At 44.9% G+C, this 20991-nt stretch overlaps 1 protein-coding gene and 1 long non-coding RNA gene across 2 annotated transcripts in view; one reads left to right on the top strand and one right to left on the bottom strand.

Annotated features, from left to right (window-relative positions):
• Positions 1–6294, top strand: part of BTBD9 (BTB domain containing 9) — a 160966-nt gene extending 154672 nt beyond the window's left edge. The window contains exon 12 of the mRNA XM_053382924.1: positions 6100–6294. The gene's annotated coding sequence lies outside the window, so the exon portion shown is untranslated. The remainder of the gene's footprint in view (positions 1–6099) is intronic.
• A 7169-nt stretch (positions 6295–13463) lies between these two features.
• Positions 13464–18324, bottom strand: LOC128411002 (uncharacterized). Its single transcript, XR_008329666.1, has 2 exons — positions 18217–18324; positions 13464–13625 (listed from the first exon to the last, which is right to left on the bottom strand). It is a non-coding gene; the product is annotated as an uncharacterized LOC128411002 (long non-coding RNA).
• Positions 18325–20991: the final 2667 nt, after the last annotated feature.

The following is a 20991-nucleotide window of genomic DNA, read 5'->3' as shown; positions in this document are numbered from 1 at the left end:
CAGGCATCTATTAATGCAAAAGAAACAGTTAGGCCAGGCAATTCTTTAGAAAGTGCCCTAGCTCAGTTTTGTGTTGAGGAGGCATTCGTGGCCTCAGGATGAGCCTGATGTGATGGTCATGTTACTTTAAAGTGCAACTGCTCCAGGTTTTTGTAGGCTTGTGGTAAAAGGAAATATTGTATGCGAGGAGCCCTCCCCACTCCCCCCCACACAACCTACACTCCCAACAAGGAAGAGAGAAATAACGCTAAGATAAGAGCAGAGAAGCACCAGATTTTTCAGAATTGTCGAGAGCAGGATTCTGTTGGCTTGTTCTCATAGCACTGAGGCCCTTCTACCAGCTCCATGTAACAGATGGGTTTCCCAAGTATTTGGGACTTTTATAATGTGGGTTATGTTTCATAGCCTTGAAAATGAAGACACACTATGGTATTCTGCACATAGGGCTCAAAGCATTGACCTTTCCCATTCTCATCACTGCTGTGATGGGGGGTGATGATTTGAACCTCTCATGCTGTCCCCAGAATGCATCATACTGGGATTCAGCTATGAAAGTCAACACTGTGCCAACAATGGCAAGCCCCAAATAAACCCATCCCACAGCTTACATGCTGTAGAACAGGGACTCCCAACTCCCATCATCCCCAGCCAGCATGGCCAATGATAAGAGATTATGGGAGCTGTAGTCCAACAACTGGAGAGCACCATGTTGGTTGTCCCCAATGCAGAATGTCCTCTCTAACCCACACTGTAATCTGAACCACTTTTGGTGACCCAACTGGCACTTAATGTGTGCAAATAGTATTGAACTTGGAACGCCACTGTTCACTATACAGTTTTCACCTTCCTGTGTGCTGAATGAAGAAGAGGATGAGTTTGGATTTGATATCCCACTTTATCACTACCCTAAGGAGTCTCAAAGTGGCTAACAATCTCCTTTCCCTTCCTCCCCCACAACAAACACTCTGTGAGGTGAGTGGGGCTGAGAGACTTCAGAGAAGTGTGACTAGCCCAAGGTCAGGCAACAGCTGCATGTGGAGGAGCGGGGACGTGAACCGGCCACCTTGTGCTGAAGCAATAGGGTGAATAGCCCTGTCACTTGGTGGATCCTGTACTCTTCTCTTGAAGACTTGCGACCTGTCATTCTAGCTAATTTCATTCGTAACAAGTCAGGGTGTCCAATCTTAGCAAATGACTCCAATTGCCCAAACTTGCTGATGGGAGTTTTAGTCTGAGGCCGTTAAGAAAAGCCCTGCTGAGTCGTCTGGTTTCCTTAAGGAAGAGACATCCCTTTGCCCACTTTCCTCTCCACTTCTCTGCCTTGTCCCTCAAACTCCTTGCATTCTTTTCCACAGACATATTACCCGAGTGCAACACAGATGATGAGGAGACCCTTTGTGTGATGGATTTTTGTTTTTATCATAAAAGCTCTAAAAACAGAGCATTTTGGCTCACTTAATCATTTTGACAGATGACAATACTAAGTACCATTCCCAGACAGATGACACTCGACGGCTGACAATACTAATCCTACAGCAGCTTCTCAGGGGAGATACTTATTGTAAAAATTGACATCTATTGCACCCGGATGCTCATAACCCATTTAGCAACGCTGTGTTGTGCAGCATCACTCTTGACTCAAGGTTTCTGCTGCTGCTGAGTTTGGGCTTTGGCAAAACTGGCAGATCCTTTGTGTCAGCCGCCTCTCTGAAAAGCAGCTGAAATTGTGATGTATAGGGAAAGCACAGATGTTTGCTTAATGGTTATTTCCCTGGGGACTTCTGTTAAAGTTACTGGCAGCAGAGAAGCTAGTGTGTGTGTGTGTGTGTGTGTGAGAGAGAGAGAGAGAGAGAGAGGGGGGGGGGTGACTGTTAGCCATACATTTATTTTGTGCAAGAACATTGCAGAAAAAGCAGGGGCAGATACAGACTAACCCAAATGGCCCTGAAATGGATCGTGCCTCGATTTTGGCTCACTGGAAGGAACTGCAAAGCTTTGACTGACTGTGTTGGACTACAGGTTAATCAGATCTCTGGTGGTGATTCGCGCCTGATGGGAAAATACAGTGGAATGTATTTTTTAATGTACATCAAGCAACTCAGCTTGAAGAAGAGTCCAAAGCGTCTTGGAACTAGTGTTGAGCACCCGGTTGGTATGAAAGTTGAAGGTCCAATCCTGATGATATGCATAAATATGCATTACAGTGATTATTACAGTAGGTTCAGAGCAGCAAACACAGTGTCCTCCAGGCGACATTGGACTCATCAGCCTGGCCAGTGTTCAGAGATGAGGGAAGCTGTAATCCACCAACATCTGGAGGGCCCCACATTGGCTACACCTGCAGTAGCAGTGCTAGCCTATGTATATAGGGTTCTGCTGAAAGACAGTCTTAAAAATCTGATATAGGATTTCAACATCTCTTCAAGCTCCTGTAGAAACTGCCCATAACTGTCCCCCTTCCATTTTTGAGGACTCTTTTTCACATGCATGTCTATTGTCTAATGACATCAGGGGTTGCTGCTCACCTGGTGCCCTTCAGACATTGCTGGAGTACACCTCCTACCAGCCCCAGCCAACATCTGCAGGGCATCCCATTGGCAAAGGCTGCCTTGCAGAATGTTGGGGAAACAAGAACCCTGAACAGACATACTCCTGTTGGCAGGGTGTGAGGATACGCAAAATATTCTGTTGTCTTGTATAATTAATGAAGGCCACGATGCGACAGATTCTCTGTCTGAATGAATGTCACTGATAAAAAATAGTATTCTGAAATCTGGCACACATTTTCAGGAGCCACAGCTGAGTCAGAGGCAGCTAAAGCACCATGTGTGGCTCTTTTGTCATCTTCCATAGGTTGCTTTTCTGTGCAGGAGATATGTGAGGAGTGCCTCCTCCTTCCACTTCTGTGTAAACTGATCTCCCCCCCCCCCACACCACACCCTCCCTGCCCCCCACATCCAGCATTATTGTTGTGCTTCTTACACAGGTCACAGAATAAACATTCTCTCAGCTTGCCTGATGCTTGCCATATGTTGACTCCTTCCGAGATATATTTTCTCTCTCTTGATTTCTTTGATATATTCAGCATCACTATCCCCATATGGTATTTTGTAGCTGCTGCTTTTGTGTATTCCGGTGGGGTTTGTCTTTTGCCTTTCAAAGGTTTGTCGTGGAGACAATCCTTCGCAGAACAGTGTTGTGAGCCTGGTTCGTCTAATTATACTCGCTCATTAGAGATGCATCAGAGGTTTTGTGTTAAATTGCTGAGGGTTTTAAAAGCTGAATATCTGAGCAGCAAAAGCTGCATAAACACCAGAGAGAGAACAGAAGGCTTCTTGTATTGAAAGATGATGCACCCTGAGCCGATTTCTTTACTCCTTCATTAATTGCAGATACCTCTGTCCAGCCTTTCTCAGCGCCAGCTTAGAAGTGTTTATCAGGAGAGACTAGGACTGGCTCCCCCATTACGTTGGAGACATGTTGAAGCCTAGAACTGTGTATGCAATGTGACCAGCCCTTTGACCTCTAAGCAAGGTTGCTGAGGGCAGTGTGCTATGGACAGTGTTGAAGGAAGCTTCAAGTGCTAGCCCTGTTAGCTTCTGTAACAAAATGCCTTGTCTGGCCCCTATAAAGCAGCTGGAAAAAACAAAGCTCAGGCTATTTGGCAAACACCAGTAACAAGACAACTGGGAGCAATTCCTATGTGCTATAAAAATGCATACATGCCCATGAGGTTGTGTGTATCTCCTTAGAACTTTGGTACAAGCGTACTCTGAGTTTCCAATATGGTGACCTGCAAAGACTAACAGAACAGGCCTCAGCACCTGGCATCCGTGGACAGCTGCCAGGGCCCTGGCTTTTAAAAGCAGGGGCCACTGCTAATACCTGTCCTGGGTCCACCTGATCTAGCCTTTCTTTTAATTTCCTACACTGCGCCATGAAATTCAGTCCAATAAGATGCAGCGATGAGCACCAACCTGGTTGGCTTTAAAAGAAGACTGTACAAATTCATGGAGGATCAGACTGTCAATGGGCACTCACCACCAGGGCCTCTGAATACCGGTTTCTGGGAATCACAGGTCTTGCGCTCAGGTCCTGCTTGCAGGCTTGCCATGGGCATCTGGTGGGTATTGTGAGAACAGGATGCTGGTCTAGATATGCCTTTGGACTGATCCAGCAGGGTTCTCCTTAGGTGCTTACAACGCCCCTGTCCTAGGGTCATCCTACATTATCCTGGGAAGTTAAAAAGGGTAAGTAGGCCACCCAGCCACCCAGTGCTGTTATGGCAGCCAGATAAACCTGATAGAGAACCACCTATACAGGTCCCATGCCAAATACCCATGAAAATAGTCCCATGTTTTATAGGAGTGCAATGTTTTCAGAACTAGAGGCAACCCTTTGAAAACAGGGTGCTATTGATGTTATCAGTTGGTAGAATGCTGTTTAATTCAGCTTCCATAAGTGCAAAGGGGGTGCAAAAAGAGAAATGATGCTAGCAAATTCCTCGTTTCTCCTGCATTCCCCTGCACCAGCTGCCACACGACTTTAAAGGGTCCATTTAGAGGTGATTTGGGGTGGAGTGGACTTGGGAGACTTCAGAGGGAAATAGGATTAGCACAGATGCCCACCCCTTCCTCCCCTCCCTTCCACTAACAGTTTCTGATGGACCAAAGAATTTTCCCTCAGTGGAAAGGCACAACTGGATACAGTTTGGGGGTGCTATTTATTATGACTGTAGCCGCTTCGATGTACATCAGGGAATGGCAACTTTTTCAGCTACATTCCCTTCCGGATAACCTTCTGAGGGCCACATATGCACTGATGGGTATGGCTACAGGTGAAAGTGAATGGTGCAACAAATGGACATTATGCCTTTGTACAGTTGGCTGGTTTCTGCACATATTCACACATCTCTCTCTATCTCCCCGCCCCCAGACAAGCAATGAGCTTGGGGTGCAAAGCCACATCTTCTAGTGGGCAACCATGTGGGTGCCACATGCCATTGGTGAGTAGGGCAATTAATGCCTTGTCTTTGTCTTTGTCCAGTAGGCTACTGTCCAGCCACATAGACCTCCATGTACATTGCTCCATAGAGGCATAATTACAGTTCAGGGAGTCATTCAGGCAAAAAGAAAGAAGGAGGCGGCTGTGGAGCGGGACCAGTGAGGGGTGTAGCCTGGGGAGCGTTCCAAAGGCCAGAGAGAGATGCCTGGAGGGTCAGATTTGGCCCCCAGGCCTAAGGTTCCCTACCCCTGGTGTACATGGCACTTTAAAGGGCCATGTTAAATAATGAAATAAGTTCCCACCTCAAGAAGCTTACAATATAGATTTAGAGAGGGAGGGGAGGATGGAAGAGTGAAGACTCACAAGGGATGACCGTGTGGTTTACTCACAGAAGGTCAAATACAAAGTACTGATGGCTTATTGCAAATCTGTTCTTTTTGGCACCTGTTTCACAGAGGACAATATGGCTTTTTTCTCTGCTAGGTCCTCTGGAGTGAAGTCAGTCAGGGAGCAAATCAGGCAGGCACTCTGCTGAGAGAGCCTGACCTTCTGCCATTAATTCTGATAGAGCTGAGAGCGATTGTGTCCACAAACCTGGTTAAAGCTGATGCAGCAGAAGAGAATAACAGTCAATAAAGCTTGCAGCTCACGCTGGCCAACAGCTCTAAGACAAAGGTGCCCAAGGAAATATTCATCATCTAAAGAACTTCAGGATCTGAGTGGCATGCTGAGTTATTGCAACGGCTTGTCCTTGCTAGAGACTTTGTTATAGCTAGTTTAAGATGCGGTGGAAAATGCTTGCTGGCTCACCCTTGTGGCCGAACGGCATATTGCAGGACGCAGCTTGCTTCTAAGCCCAAGCTAATAGGCGACATCAAAGGAGCATCCCTCACTTCTGAGAGAGTTGCATCACGTGGCATCGCTTTGGTGGGCTCATTGATGCTATCAAGAAGAAGGTTACTGTGACACATTCAGCCCATAAGGAAGATCATTATCATCAGTAGCGTGACATTTAATAACGCAGTCGATAAAGTATTAGCAATATTGTGTTTTTCATACCTTTTACAATTGATTTTGGGACATTTTTTTTTACAGCATGCAATCAGCCTGAAGATCTTTACGAAAATCGAAAATGATTGCAAGGGAAGAATGTGTTGTGTAATGGATTAATAACAATACGGTAGTATATTTAAGCCAGTTCTGTTCCTCTTTAGCAGGCTACGCTTGTTGCTTAACTGTCTCTTGTGTCCATGCCAGTGGTGTCCCTGAATGCATCCCTTTACTTTCCTCCTCCTGTATAAATGTAATGGTGCCATTCAGCAATGTGGGAGAAAGAAAAGTGCCACACTTGGGAGTCCACCCCACCCTGCCACAACCAACTATGAGATAACGGGAGAAGAATGTCCTTCCTTCCCCTTCTGAAGACAACTACAGGGTTGTGGGAAGGGGCATCCCTGTCCTACACATTACACATGACAGGCATGTGGCCATTGAGTTACATCCTTGTTTCCACGCAAAGCAGGCCCAAACCGATGTTTTACTGTGCATGCACCAAGTTGTTGAATGCTTGGGGGCGGGTGAGTAGTGTTTGTGTCATTAATTGTCCTTTTTATGTGTGCAAGAACGACTTTTATATGCAAAGGGAAATGTGCTCATTCCTCGCTAGGATAGAACGATTGGTTTTGAAAACAGGAATTCCCCTTGACTCAAATAAAAAATGGATTGCCAGTTAGAAGCTGCACTGGAGAATGCTATATGCAAATAAATATTTTTTCACAAGAGTTTGAAGTTGGCTCATAATTATTTGAAAAAATGCAGACATTACATTGTGGGGATGGCGGTGGGGAAAGACAGCACACCGCCTACGTCTACTCTATGATGCACACCACCCCAATCGCTAAGCAATGTGAGATTTTAGCCGTTCCAGGGTTCGGTTTCCTCAAAATGAGGCACAGGGGAGACTGTGGTGTCTTTATGATAATATGGGTTCTTTACACATGTATGCAACCCGAGTCTATGATGGAGGGGCTTACAGCATCAACACTTCAAAAGGGTCTTGCTTCTCCCATAGCCACAGGTTTGGATCCCAGCAGAAATTAGGCCTGGCTCTGACCTCCTGCTTTTCTAGCTTGCTGCCTTGTTTCCAGCTTCTATCTTAAACACACCTCAACCCTCAACTCTGGCCTTTGTCTTTCTAACTATCAGTGAGTTGAGGGAGGTGGACCCACCCATTTGCTGTCAGGCACAGAACCATTTCCTTTGTTACCTTAATAAGGTAAAAGGTAAAGGACCCTTGGACAGTTAAGTCCAGTCAAAGGCGACTATGGGGTTGCGACGCTCATCTCTCTTTCAGGCCAAGGGATCTGGCATTTGTCCACAGACAGATTTCTGGGCCATGTGGCCAGTATGACTAAACCGCTTCTGGCGCAATGGAACACTGACAGAAACCAGAGCACCTGGAAATGCCATTTACCTTCCTGCCACAGTGGTACCTATTTATCTACTCATGCTGGTATACTCTCAAACTGCTAGGTTGACAGAAGCTGGGACAGAGCAACGAGAGCTTACCCCGTCATGCAGATTCGAACCACCGACCTTCTGATCGGCAAGCGCAAGTGGCTCAGTGGTTTAGACCAAAGCGCCACCTGCTCCCCCTGGCTCATACTCAGACGGCCATTACAACACCAGAAAGCTAGCCTGGCTATTTCAGGAATCGAATCCATGCTGGATCCAGGAATTAGAAGGAGGCTTATGCATACAGCCTATTCCACCTCCACCAAAAAAACCTCATAACTTGTTCCCTATTTTCCCTGAGTAGTTCATGCTCAATGATGCCTTGTTCCTTGATGGGCACTAACCACTATTCCACTCCCACAGCTGTCCAAGTCAAAAAAGTGACCCCAGATTCAGGGATAGCTCTGCTAGTCCTGCTGCCAGTCTCCTGAGGTCTAGTTCAAACTATCTAACTGCTACACCACCAGGTGTACAGGATGCAGGTCCTGCTCATGGGGCAAATGTCATTTTTTCTAACTTAGGCATTTCTGTCCAAATTAATCTTTCAAGTCACTTATTTTTTAAAATGTAAGACGATTTCAACATGCACCAACACAGCAGCGACCATCTTAAGAATGAATAATATAATATCCTTAGTTGAAATTCTGAGCTGAAGACCTTTTTCAGGGACGAGGGAACTCATCTCAAAAAACACATGCACTGCAAACTCCATAAATTTCTATTTGGAGCCTAATATTTTTGAACTACAGCAGCTTCACCAATATTTTACATCATCTTGTTTGCTTGAGCAGGAAAAGTGAGGATCTATGTTCAGTCACCCCAGATTCGACCAACAAAAGATTATCATTGTGTCCTTCCCATTCAGTCAATTTAATTCAGCTGACAGAAGACAAAGAGGATAGATTAGGACCTGTCTTTTACATGAAATCATATCTGGCAAACTGATGTGCCTGGATTTAGATCCACCAATAGACACTGCAATGCCTAATAACAAACAGATGCACTGTGGGAGATTGTCTCGAAGAATCAACGCACCAAAGAGAAGAAACCAGCATAAAGGGAAGGTTTTAAAACAGTTTTCTCTGGCAGGAACAAACAAGTTTAGCTGCTCTGCTCCCTGGTTCTCAATTACCAAGGAGTGAAAATAATGAGCTATTACTCTGAAATTTATTGAAACAGCTACTTGAAGCAGGGGTTAGGTATGTGATATGACAGTTTTCCCTCTGTCCATGACTGACCTTTCGTTCAAAAGAAATCCAAAGCTGTGTTACTGAACATTTTATCAAATGCAACAGAAAAAGAATTACATGCCCATTTTCAACACTCCCTATATATCCACTGTAAGGAATGTTTTTCCAAGAGAATAGTCGTTTTTTAATTGTCCCCAGAGTCCCGTAGAATTAGAAGCACAGAGTAGCAAAATGATATTTCTCATTGACCAACTATCCTTTCAAAAAGCTGGCATAATGTGGCAGTAAAGAGCAAAAGGTGTGCAACAGAAAGACCCTGGTTCAATCTCACCTTATCCATGAACTCACTGAGTAGTCAACTTTGTATAATCCATAATAACAACATATTTGATTTCTGGGAACAAGAAAACTTGTCTATTTTACTCCAGTGGTGGCTGATGCCCACTTGAGCCGATAGTATGAAGGCAGAAAGACCAACAGAATATGGAGCCAACTCATTCTGGTCCCCATCCTCCTGTTGAGTCCCTCAAGGGCAGCACTATGGCTAAAGAGGAGGAAGTGGACACCCAATGCCACTGCCACTCCAGACCAGATGTAAGTAAAAAAGCAAACGGGTGGGGGCTGGCTGAAGGCAAAATGAGACTGGCGGGACAGGGGTCCCATTCACACCAATGAACTAGTATCGACTGGAAGTACTTCACTAGCAGAGACAGAAGAGGTACCTCAAAAAGCCAAGGGAGATGCAGGAATAGGAAGGTCAGGCAATTTGTATGACAGATGCATGGAGCATCAGGTTTCCCTCCACACTATTTACATGGGTATTTACTATTAACTACTATACAGCCATAGCAGTGTACCAGACTCCCTCCCTTTCCCACTGCCTACACCAGAGCAACAAAGACAAGCACAAGGGGGAAGTGCTGGTTTTCACTTCCAAACATAAATCTAAACAGGTTGGGACCAAATTATATGGAGGGATACTAATGCCTGTATGGGTCTGTCAATGCATTAAGATCTGCCTCAGGTGCCCTGTGTGCAAGTCCTCCTGTAAGGTTGGGAGGCACAGAAGACAGGGGCTTTACTGCTGTGGCCCCCAGATTGCAGAAATCCTCTATCAAAGATATGCCAATTTTAAAAACACATTTATTTGGCCTGCTTGTTCTTAATTATAAGACAATTATTTCAGAAAGCTATTCTAGAATGGATGGTATTTCTATTTTGCTGGAACTTATTTTGCTCTTTTATTTTCATTATTTTAACTGGTCTTCTCTGCAGTTATCCCGTTTATAGAATGCTCTCCCCAGGGAGGCTCACACGGCACCAATTTTGTCACTGCATTAACACCAGGCAAAATTCATTGTTGTTTTCCTGGGGATCTGAGGAGCACCAATGATGTGATTGTACTCTTAAATCTGTTTTATTAAGGTTTCCATTATTTTATTGTTGTATTTTTTATTTTGGCTGTAAATTGCTTTGGGCTTTTCTTGGTGGGAAGCAATGTACAAATCAATAAACCCAGGCCTATGTCAAAACACTGCTATATAAATTTGTTGTTTTTTTTGGTGTTTTTTAATGAGAGAGAAGCCACCCTGGATGAGTTGTACCCAAAAGAACAGCTTATAAATAATTTTAAAAATGGAAGGAAGTTGGAGGAAAAACAGGGGAGGAGTGTCATGGTTGTCTGTGGGAAGTGGGGTTGAGGGAGCCAGTTGTGCCTCCCATGAAAATACTTAATTTTACAGATCCATAAAAGGTTTGGAATTGAATGTGAAAGAACTGAGTGATTTTCTCAATGCAGAGGAAACAGGTCAATCTTTTAGAGGACAATTTGAAGTCTGTCTTGCCCATCATTTGTGAACACTGTGAAGAAACTAAGCAAGGAAATAAGAAAAGTTATACAATTCCCTGGCATGTTTTTTGCAGTGTACATGTGCCAAAATAGGTACTTGCATTTGCCTCAGAGATTATGAGGTACAAATAGTATACTAACAGGTAAAGCAGCCCTAACTTTGCACATGGTTTCTCATCTACTGGCAATCAATACAGGTGAAACTCGGAAAATTAGAATATTGTGGAAAAGGGTTGGTGTTGGTCCACTGTGCTTCATTAAGTCCAGGGTCAACGCAGCCGTCTACCAGGAGATTTTGGAGCACTTCATGCTTCCTTCCGCAGACGAGCTTTATGGGGATGCTGACTTCATTTTCCAGCAGGGCTTTGGCACCTGCCCACACTGCCAAAAGTACCAAAACCTGGTTCAATGCCCATGGGGTTACTGTGCGTGATTGGCCAGCAAACTCACCTGACCTGAACCCCATAGAGAATCTATGGGGCATTGTCAAGAGAAAGATGAGAGACATGAGACTAAGCAATGCAGAAGAGCTGAAGGCTGCTATTGAAGCTTCCTGGTTTTCCATAACACCTCAGCAGTGCCATAGGCTGATAGCATCCATGCCATGCCGCACTGAGGCAGTGATTGATGCAAAAGGGGCCCAAACCAAGTACTGAGTACATATGCATGCTTCTACTTCTCAGAGGTCCAATATTGCTCTATTTGCAATCCTTGTGTCAGGGAACTGCCATCGGAGCCAGAGGTGGAGGGAAGGCTCCAGAGGGATGCCGGAGAGGGTCCCAGCAGGCAGAGAGGCAGCCCATCTGCTGGGGAAGGAAATCAGCGTAACACCAGTGGAGAAGGGGGGCAGATGGGGGAATCGGAGAGGAGGCTCCAGGACTCTTCACCGGAGACCAGCGGAGAGAGCACGGGGGCTCCGCTGCCCACACCCTCCCTGCGCAGAAGACTTCCGCGCAGAGAGAGGAGGAGGAGACTTGGCGTCAAAGAACTTATTTGCTGGAAGAAGTTCAAGAAACGCCCACTGACGGATTCTGCCAGTGACTGAAACAGCCATGAAGTGAAGGGCTGTCCAGACAGAAAGGGTTCAACCAGGTAACCTAGCCAGGAATGGCGGCAACTTACGCACGAGCAACCCCTATAACCATTACACCTTGTTTTGCTGATTTCATTTAATATTCTAATTTTCTGAGATTGTTAATTTGGGGTTTTCATCAGCAGTACGCCATGATCATCACAATTGTAACAAATAAAGGCTTGACATATCTCGCTTTGCATGTCATGAGTCTATTTCATATATTAGTTTCACCTTTTAAGTTGAATTACTGAAATAAATGAACTTTTCCAAGATATTCTAATTTTCCGAGTTTCACCTGTATGCTTGAAGACCACTGCAGAGGCCTTTCTCGTACTCAGCCTCCCCTGGTTTCCCAAATGGTGGCCAAAATGCTCTGGACTCATTGAAACAAACATCTCTGCTAGTCCAAACCACAAATGGCACCACCGTAAATCAGAGAGTTTGGCAGCAAAGTTGCAGAGCGCTGTATGTACCGTAAATCCTGGCGTTCCACACAAAAGTTACACCATAACCTCTGCTATATTACACACTAAATCAGACATGTCTCCAAAGAAGTTGCAACATCAGCCACTTGCCTGTAGTCTTGATATTTATGGGGAGTATCCGCCGGCAGCAGATATGCTCAACGTGCTGCTGCTTCCGTGAAAGACAAGATAGCACGGAAGGCGCCGGCAGCGTCTAACTTTTCCTAGCACAGCTTGGGCAGCCACTTGCAGCTGCTGCTGCTTGACTCCAGGTCAAAGTGGCTTGAGAAGAGCTAGCATGAAAAATCCCTGGGAAGCTTTGGAGTTCATTGTAACCGCGGGATCATTTCATTACTTTCTTGCTTAATCTTCAAGAAAACGTCTTATCTGTTTTCCTATCAAAGCCCTTGAATACATACCATGCTGGAGATGAATGGCTTAAATACCAAGCCAGATTAGAGAGCTAAGATGAAGGTAGAACTGCAAAAGCTGAGACCAGATCAATATCCATTTCAGCAGTTCAGGAATAAAAGAAAGGAAAGGGGGGATATCTAAAACTAAACATGCTGTGAAAAAAGGAAGTGGTAGCTTCCTACAAAGAGACCATGCTTGACAGCTAGACTTAGGGTAAGCCCTGGGGATGATCTTATGAGTACTCAGAGCTGGGACTCACCTTCTGAAATCCATATGATGCCTAAAGCAGTCACGGTACTGACCCCCCCTTGGTTTTGGCTATTATGGAAAAAGAGTAAGAGAGCAGGAAGCATAATCCACAGGGAACAATGATGCATAAGCCCCCATGCTTACAATGACGTGAACTACGCAGTCTCTAGTGGATGCCACAACTGCAGACCATTTTTTCAGTGTTATAGACTTCCCTTATACAGAGTCAAACTACTGGCCATCTTGCCCAGTACTGTCATGTCTACAGGACTCCAATGTCTTGGGCCCTGCTCAGATAGGAGACATTTCCCAGCCCTGATCTTCTTGAACCGTATATTCTAGGGATGTATGCTTACTATGGGTCTAATTACAGGTGGAGATGAATCAGCGTACAGGGGGGAGGTTCAAAAAGTATCTACATGGTGCTTGAGAACATGTACAGGGGGGAGGTTCAAAAAGTATCTACATGGTGCTTGAGAACATGTGCAGAATGGAAGGCAAGAGGGAGGAGGGTGCCAAATAAATAATTAGGGCGCCAAAGTTTGTCCTTGCTCAGAGTGCCATATTACCAAAGTTCACCCCTAGTTACCTGCAACAACCAGTGATCCCAGATTTGGGTATACACTGTCTTGACATTCTGGCCAATTGAATGGGACTAGGATATGTGTCATGTGCATGTCCATAAACACTGCATACATCAAAGGCACTTTCCAAAAGCATCATGTTGTTGCTTGCTTGAGGAGGCTCTGTCCTTGTTCATGGACAGCCCTTTTAAGAACTTAAGGAGACCCTGCTAGATCACACCAATGGTCCATCTGGTCCAGAATCTTGTTCCCACAGTGGCTAATGTTTGTATTCTACTTTTCCTAAAGTGGGAGAAAACCAGGCAAGTGCTCAGTTCCAGTATATGTAAAGTGGGACATTGATGGTTAAAGCAATATAATCTACCAGAGCCTGCTCATATCTTTTTCAGACACCCACACTTCTAATCTGCAGGGATTCACTGGAACATGGATTAGAATTTAGGTATGTCATACCTTGGTCTCCCTCCACCTGGTTTCATAGCTAATTCACAATTCAAACACTACCAGAAAAACTAGTATCAGTGCTCCACTACAGCTGATTTCTATTTAAAACAACACTAGTACACACCAACATCCAAAAATCCTAGGCATTAACCCCTCACAGAGCTACCTGTCCCAGCAGCCTTAACCAACTATGGCTCCCAGGATTATGAGGGCTAGGGTGGGTGCTTTAAATGCATGGTATGTTCAGGGCAAGTAATTTTTTTGCAGATCTTTTCATTCCATGGGCTCCCCAAGTACCTTCCACTTTAAACCGGGCAATTCTTATCTGTGTAAGCCCCCAAACTGCTTTCACCTCGTTTTTGGCTCCTGTGTTGCTAGCACATTAATTTCCAATAGTGCTATTAATAGTGCTACTTGGTTGCTGCCTGCAGCCGGAGACTGACGGTCTTCCGTGATCTGGATGGAGCCCTGCTTAAAGCATTGCAGAAGGGCACACATCACGCTCAGCAGCAGGATTTCAGCACTTAATAATAAAAGCAGCCAGCAGCACCATTTTATCAGTTAATAATAAAAGCACTGATGAGCAAGCGTCTGTTGATTTGGCCTGGTAGTCAAGAGGGCAGTCTGAATGCTGTGAACAAAAGTGAATGAGTTGGAAGGAAAAGGAATGACTTTGGAAGATGAAAGAAGTTACTTAAATAATTTTGGGAGAAGACATTTAAATCTTGACCTGGGAAGTTAATGGAATGAATTTGGGGTGATCTGTTTTGGAGGAGAATAGGTAGAATTAATTGATGAGCTTGAAAATTAATGGAATCAACATTTCTGCAGGGAACGATAGTGTTTGTTTGTGTGTTCACATTTAATTATTACTGTATTTTTCACTCTATAAGATGCACCAGAACATAAGACACACCTAGTTTTTGGAAGAGGAAAACAAGAAAAAAAAAATTCTGAATCCCAGAAGCCAGGACAGCAAGCGGGATTGCTGCGCAGCGATCCCGTAGGCTGTCCTGGCTTATGGGATAGCCGCGCGCAGCCTCTCCTGGGCAAGGAGAGCCATCATCCCCTGCCCAGGAGAGGCTGCGCGAGGCTAAGGCTCCCCCAAGAGCCGCACTCCCTTTAAAGAGCGCACGGAGTGTGTGTGAGGCTCTTGGGGGCTTTTCCCTGAGGAGAGAGAAGGGCAGCCCTTCTCCGTCCTCGAGGAAAAGCCCCCAAGAGCCACACACACACTCCATGTGGCTCTTTAAAGGGAACGCTGAGCAGAGCCTCCCGCCTGCATTCGCGCCATAAGACGCACACACATTTCCCTTTACTTTTTAGGAGGGGAAAAGTGCGTCTTATAGAGCAAAAAATACGGTACTTATTTTAGAGCAAGGGTCACCAGTGTTGCACCTACAAAGGCCTTCACTGGCACCTCCAGGTAGGGCTCCCACATTCTGAGCTTTATTTAAAAAAATAAAAATAAGGATGAAAATCAACTAAGTTTTATTCTGAGTAGGCCCATTTAAATGAGTCACTGTCATTGATTTCAATGGGCCTACTCTGTGTAAAACTTAGCTGAAGACCACCCTAAGTCTGCAGCCCTCCTAGAAAGAAAGTTATGCAGCAAAATGTGCAGGTACCCTTCTAAGCAATTTATATGAAATGAGTCAGCTTGACTGCTCCTGCCTGAAAGTGTTTATAGTCAATGAGTGAAGTCAGAGCAGTGATTGATAAGTTAGTTCTTTGGATACAAGGCAATAGGAATCCCTAGGTCTTCAAGACCTGCTGTTTTCCTCTCTCCTTTAATGCACTTTTCCAGTTTCTGATTTATTTTCTAGCCCTTGGAATTCCCATACTTGGCCCTTCCTTTTTCCCTAGCAACCAGGTTACATCTTTCCCGTGGTGGATTAGTCTGAGATCAAGCAGTCCCTAAAAATTATTTTCTGCAAATACTACTACACACTAACAGTGGGTGGATGTTAAAAAACCCCAAAAACCCTCTATCACAAAAGGCAAACATGAAAAGTTTCCAAAGAGGCTTAAGCCTGTCTCCTGCTGTGCAGGAGCTGAAGTCTAGGCACTCATTAAGAGTTCACTGTAAAGTTAAATTACAGTACAATTGTATACATACCCACTCAGGAATAAATTACTTTGTGTTTAATAGGAGCTACAGCCTATGTTTTGGTTTAAGTTTGGCACTGGGGAAAACAGAGTTCTAGTGCCGTTAACACTAGAAGAAATCCAACAGTTTAAACATGTTCTAGTATGGCAATACAATTACGGGGAAAGCTTCACCATGACCGTACTCTCTAATTTTGTGCTATGCCATGCCCTCTGCCCCACAACAGACATTGGGCTGGGCCCACAGCACTCTCAAAATTCAAAATAAGCTCACTTGTCCAAAGAGGTTGGTGACCCCCTGTAAATACAGAACACCATATGCGCTAAGTTCAATTATTAAAATGCTATGATTGTCCACCCTAAATAATTTAAATTAGGATGCTAATAGATTCATTACCTTGTTTCTTCCCTAACAGTTACTGTATGTTAAAAGCAGGAATGATTATTGTAGTTCTATAGATATTCTGTTAGCCACCTTGAAACATGTGAACTGGGGATCAGGATATAAGTGGATACATCAAAATAAATGCATTCAAGAGATGAAGCTTTCTTCCAACATGTATTTTCCCCATCATGTTATTTACATCTATTGAATTTGTGCCTGTTATAATAGTGGTTACAAACACAGAGGCTGTCCACCACCACCCTGGTAAGGAAGAAAGTTGGCACCTTCACATATTATTTAATTTATTTGCTCATTTTGCCTTAAGTTTATGTCCCGCCTTCCTTCCATCCTGGAACCCCAGGTTCTGTACTTGTAGTTTCTAGGGGTGCTCACCTATCCAGGCACTGACCAGACCTAGCCCTACTTAGCTTTAGCAAGGTAGTGGCTTAATGAGCCCTGAGATGAAGAAGTATGCAGGAACAAACACTGGGCACAGGGAATGGACGGGACAGTAAGACCTCAAAGCAGTCACTTCCAGATATGTTTTTAAAGCCAGTGAAGCTACTCTGGCCTTCATAGGCTTGGAGACGGCCCTGAGCAAATGACAAACATTAATTTGCCACCTGTGCAAAAAAACCACGTTGGCTGTTGAAGCTGAGTGACGAAAAGGTGAAACGTTTCACCCAAAACTATGTTTCTTGACTGTGGGAATCACTAAACAATCTCTTATTTCAGAGCACATTTAAAAAAAAACCCACACACAACCTGATACAAATTCAATTTTTAAGGAAAGCCGCCTGTGTACACAACACCTGGCTGGCCCTGCATACAAAGCAGCTGCTGCATAGTAACAACTGTGCTTACTTAACTGGGCCGCTGAAGGGTTTTTCTTCATTCATACCTAGAGGCAAAGGGATTATGAAGGCTGCCTTTCAAATACTTATCTGCGGCTCAGTTCCTATTCCTTCCTAATGTCTCTTATAATAGGATTTGGAGTTGCTGTAATGGGGCTTTGCTAAGGAAACAATGAAGACATTTAAGGTGAGGTGGGAAGCTGAATGTCCTGCTCAGCTGGAGGTTACTCTCCCCCCCTCCCCCACAACAGCCTGAGCATGTCACGCTTTGCAGGAAGGAACTGAACATCAGCTGCAACACTGGAGGAGGATATCAGGGACAGAGAGGTTCAGCTAAGCAGCATCCCAGGGCAAATGCAGATGCTGTCATTTGCCACAGTGAGTAAATGTAGATCCTCTCCAAGCCAGTTGGCTGTAATATCCTGCCAAAGGGCAGAAAGAGAATTCGGTTCACATATCTCTACCTCATCGGAAACCAGGGGGGAGCAAAGATGAAGTAAATTACTCCTTGGAAACTGGCAGCTTCCCCAGTGGTTACAAAAAGAGCTTTCAAAGTATTTCTTATACGGTATAAGAAATTTAACCTGGAATCGGATTTGAGCACATCTTATTGTTGCATGCCACCCCAATCTCAGAGAAGTGTGAGATTCCAGGGGCTCCAGGCATTTACCTAGGGCTCATGTTTCCTCTTTGAAATGAGGCACAGTAGAGACTGTGGTGCCTTTATGGCATATGGTTTATTTACCCATATACAGTGCTTTTTTCTAAAAAAAAAAATGTTTAGGAGTACTCTCATTTTGACTCAAGAAAATAAACATTTTATAGTTCAAATTGGGAAAAATAAATACAGTAAGTGGACAAAAGTACAAAGATGTTTAGGGGTATGCGTACCCCTGCGCCCCCCCCCGAAAAAAGCACACTCCAATAAACAACCTGATCTCACATCATCAACACCTCAAAAGTGTATTGATTCTCCCACAGTTGTAGCCTTGGATTCAAACAGAACTCAACCATTGCTCTCAAACATCCCTCTTCAGCTTGCTAGTTTACTTCTAGGTCACATCACTGAACTCTTAACTCTCACCTGTGGCTTTTGTCCTTCTCCTATCTGCAAGTTGAGGAAGGGGCCCCACCCATTTGCCATCTCCCTTTGTTCTCTTCACATATCATCAGGAAGCTAGCCTGGCTGTTCCAAGAATTAGAAACCTTGAATAAATTTTAACCCTTGCTGGATCCAGGGATTGGAGGGGTCTCAACACACAGCCTACTTCCTCCACCTGCAAAACCGTAACAATATATTTTCCTAGATTCTGAACCGTTTTGTTGAAAGCAACCCTAACAGTCAATCCTATGTGTGTTCATTTTTATGTCCCATTGTGTTCAGCGGGATTTACTCCCAGGTAAGTGTGCCTGGCATGCTCTGGTCCATGGGGTCACGAAGAGTTGGACACGACTAAACAACTAAACAACAAGTGTGCGTGGATTTCCAGCCTAAATCATAGGGATGGAGCAAGCTGGAATAAATTAGGCAACCCTATCCCAATATGATGTCCTCCAGATGTTGTGAATACCAGAGTTGGACAATACATTTTGGTGCATGAGATGAAGGGAACCCAGTCGACACACCCCTCACATTAGTCAACATGGGATACGATTCAGTGATTGAGCTGTGCAAGAGTATGGCAGACTATGGTTTATAGGTCACCTCTTTCGCCCCCCTTCATATTGTGTTCACTCAACACATGGAGGGAGAAATGGGATCACAGATCCTGGCCCCACCCTCTTTGTATCCAGCCTCCCTTGCAGTGAAGAAGCTGGATCAGAGGTCCACCTGCATATCAAAAAACAACGGATATACAGTTTATGTGTGCAGAGCTGCCTTCACAAAATCCACTGAATTCACAGAGGGCGAGAGGTGGGGCTGATGGAGGTGATCTCATTCCTTCCCCCACCAACATTCATGTATTATTTTTGCTGTATATGTATGGCTTTTTTATTTAAGAAAATGTATTATTTGTGTTGCTATAACCCATCCTAGGACTTTATGGTGAATGCTGCATAATAATTCATAGTGGTGATGACAATGTGAATGAAAGTGGCAATTGGGTTTCAGACTACTCTGCCTCTCTGGGCCAGCTCTACCATTAGGCAGAGTGAGGTAACTACCTCAGGCAGTAGATACTGGGGGGCTGTGGCAGAAGCACCCTGGCTGTTCTGTATTGAAGGACAGAGCTGCATATACCAGACAGCCTGGTCCGTCTCCCTTAGCCCCGTCCCGCCCCACACACTAGCCTGCTGCCTTAGGTGCAATGGAGAGCACTAGCCTAATGTGAGAGATTCAGCTGCCAGTCCAGTGATTCCTCTATGGGGATGCCATCATGTCCTTTACCTCAGGCAGCAAAATGTATCTGGCTGGCCCAACTGTCTCCCACTCGCCTGTGCTCTGTGCTTGCAACCCATTGCCTGAGGTGGTTGCTTCACGTGGCTTCATGGTAGGTTTGCCTCTTAAGAAAGATGGACTGTTGCTGAGGTAGCTGAGCAGCTATGATGACTAAAGCATTAACACACACACACACACACACACACACACACACACACACACACACACGTATTCAGATATTTAGAGACAAAAAATGCAGTTTACATTTGTCTCTGGCATACATTTCTCTCCTGGGGAGAATGTCTCAGGCTACAAGGACGGCGGTGCTCTGAATAGCCCCCCCCCCGCTTCTCTGCCAACATAAAACACCATCAGATAACCTCATGTAAGGAAAGGAAGAGAAGCTATTAAAATTAATAAGCAACCAGCTACTACAAGCAGCTGCTTTGTCATTTTACATATTGCCTGGCAAGGAAGAGCAATATTTCCATTCCAGCAATGGTAATAGACCGTCTTCTTTCTTCAACGCAGGAGGGAGAACTGCAAAGCTGCCAGGAGCTCACACTGAGATAGCGGCAGGACAGCAGGAGGGGATTCAACACATCCAGCATCCCTGCTGCCCTGGGCTCCACAATTATCTTTCTTCAGCTATAGGGCCACATTCCATTCTGAGCAACCTTCCAGGGGCCACATGCCAGTGGTGGGTGGGGCCAGAAACAAAAGTAGGGAGGGGGAATGTGAATTTTACCTTTGTACAGTAGTCTAGTGTCTTCCTACTCGCATACCTCTCTCTCTCTGTTTCCCCAATCCAAGCAAGCAAGAAGCATTATTAGAGCTTAATGGCACATACCAGCCAGGCAAAACCATTCACGGCAGGTGGAAAGCAAGGCCAGCGAGGAATGAGGCTCAGGAGAGAGTCCCAAAGGCCAAAGAGAGAGTACAGGAGGGCCAAATTTGACAAGGTGCCCCAGGAGGGCCAAATTTGACAAGGTGCCCCATGATATTCTTGTAAAGAAGCTGGTAAAATGCGGTCTTGACTATGCTACCACTCAGTGGATTTGTAACTGGCTGACTGACCGAACCCAAAGGGTGCTCATCAATGGTTCCTCTTCATCCTGGAGAAGAGTGACTAGTGGGGTGCTACAGGGTTCTGTCTTGGGCCTGGTCTTATTCAACATCTTTATCAACGACTTGGATGATGGACTCAAGGGCATCCTGATCAAATTTGCAGATGACACCAAACTGGGAGGGGTGGCTAACACCCCAGAGGACAGGATCACACTTCAAAACGACCTTGACAGATTAGAGACCTGGGCCAAAACAAACAAGATGAATTTTAACAGGGAGAAATGTAAAGTATTGCACTTGGGCAAAAAAATGAGAGGCACAAATACAAGATGGGTGACACCTGGCTTGAGAGCACTACATGTGAAAAGGATCTAGGAGTCTTGGTTGACCACAAACTTGACATGAGCCAAC

The sequence above is a fragment of the Podarcis raffonei genome, chromosome 3 (assembly GCF_027172205.1).
Source record: "Podarcis raffonei isolate rPodRaf1 chromosome 3, rPodRaf1.pri, whole genome shotgun sequence".
In the NCBI taxonomy this organism is placed as follows: Eukaryota; Metazoa; Chordata; class Lepidosauria; order Squamata; family Lacertidae; genus Podarcis; species Podarcis raffonei.
The sequence above is the reverse complement of the archived record's forward strand: the minus strand, read 5'-3'. Positions and strand labels throughout refer to the sequence as shown.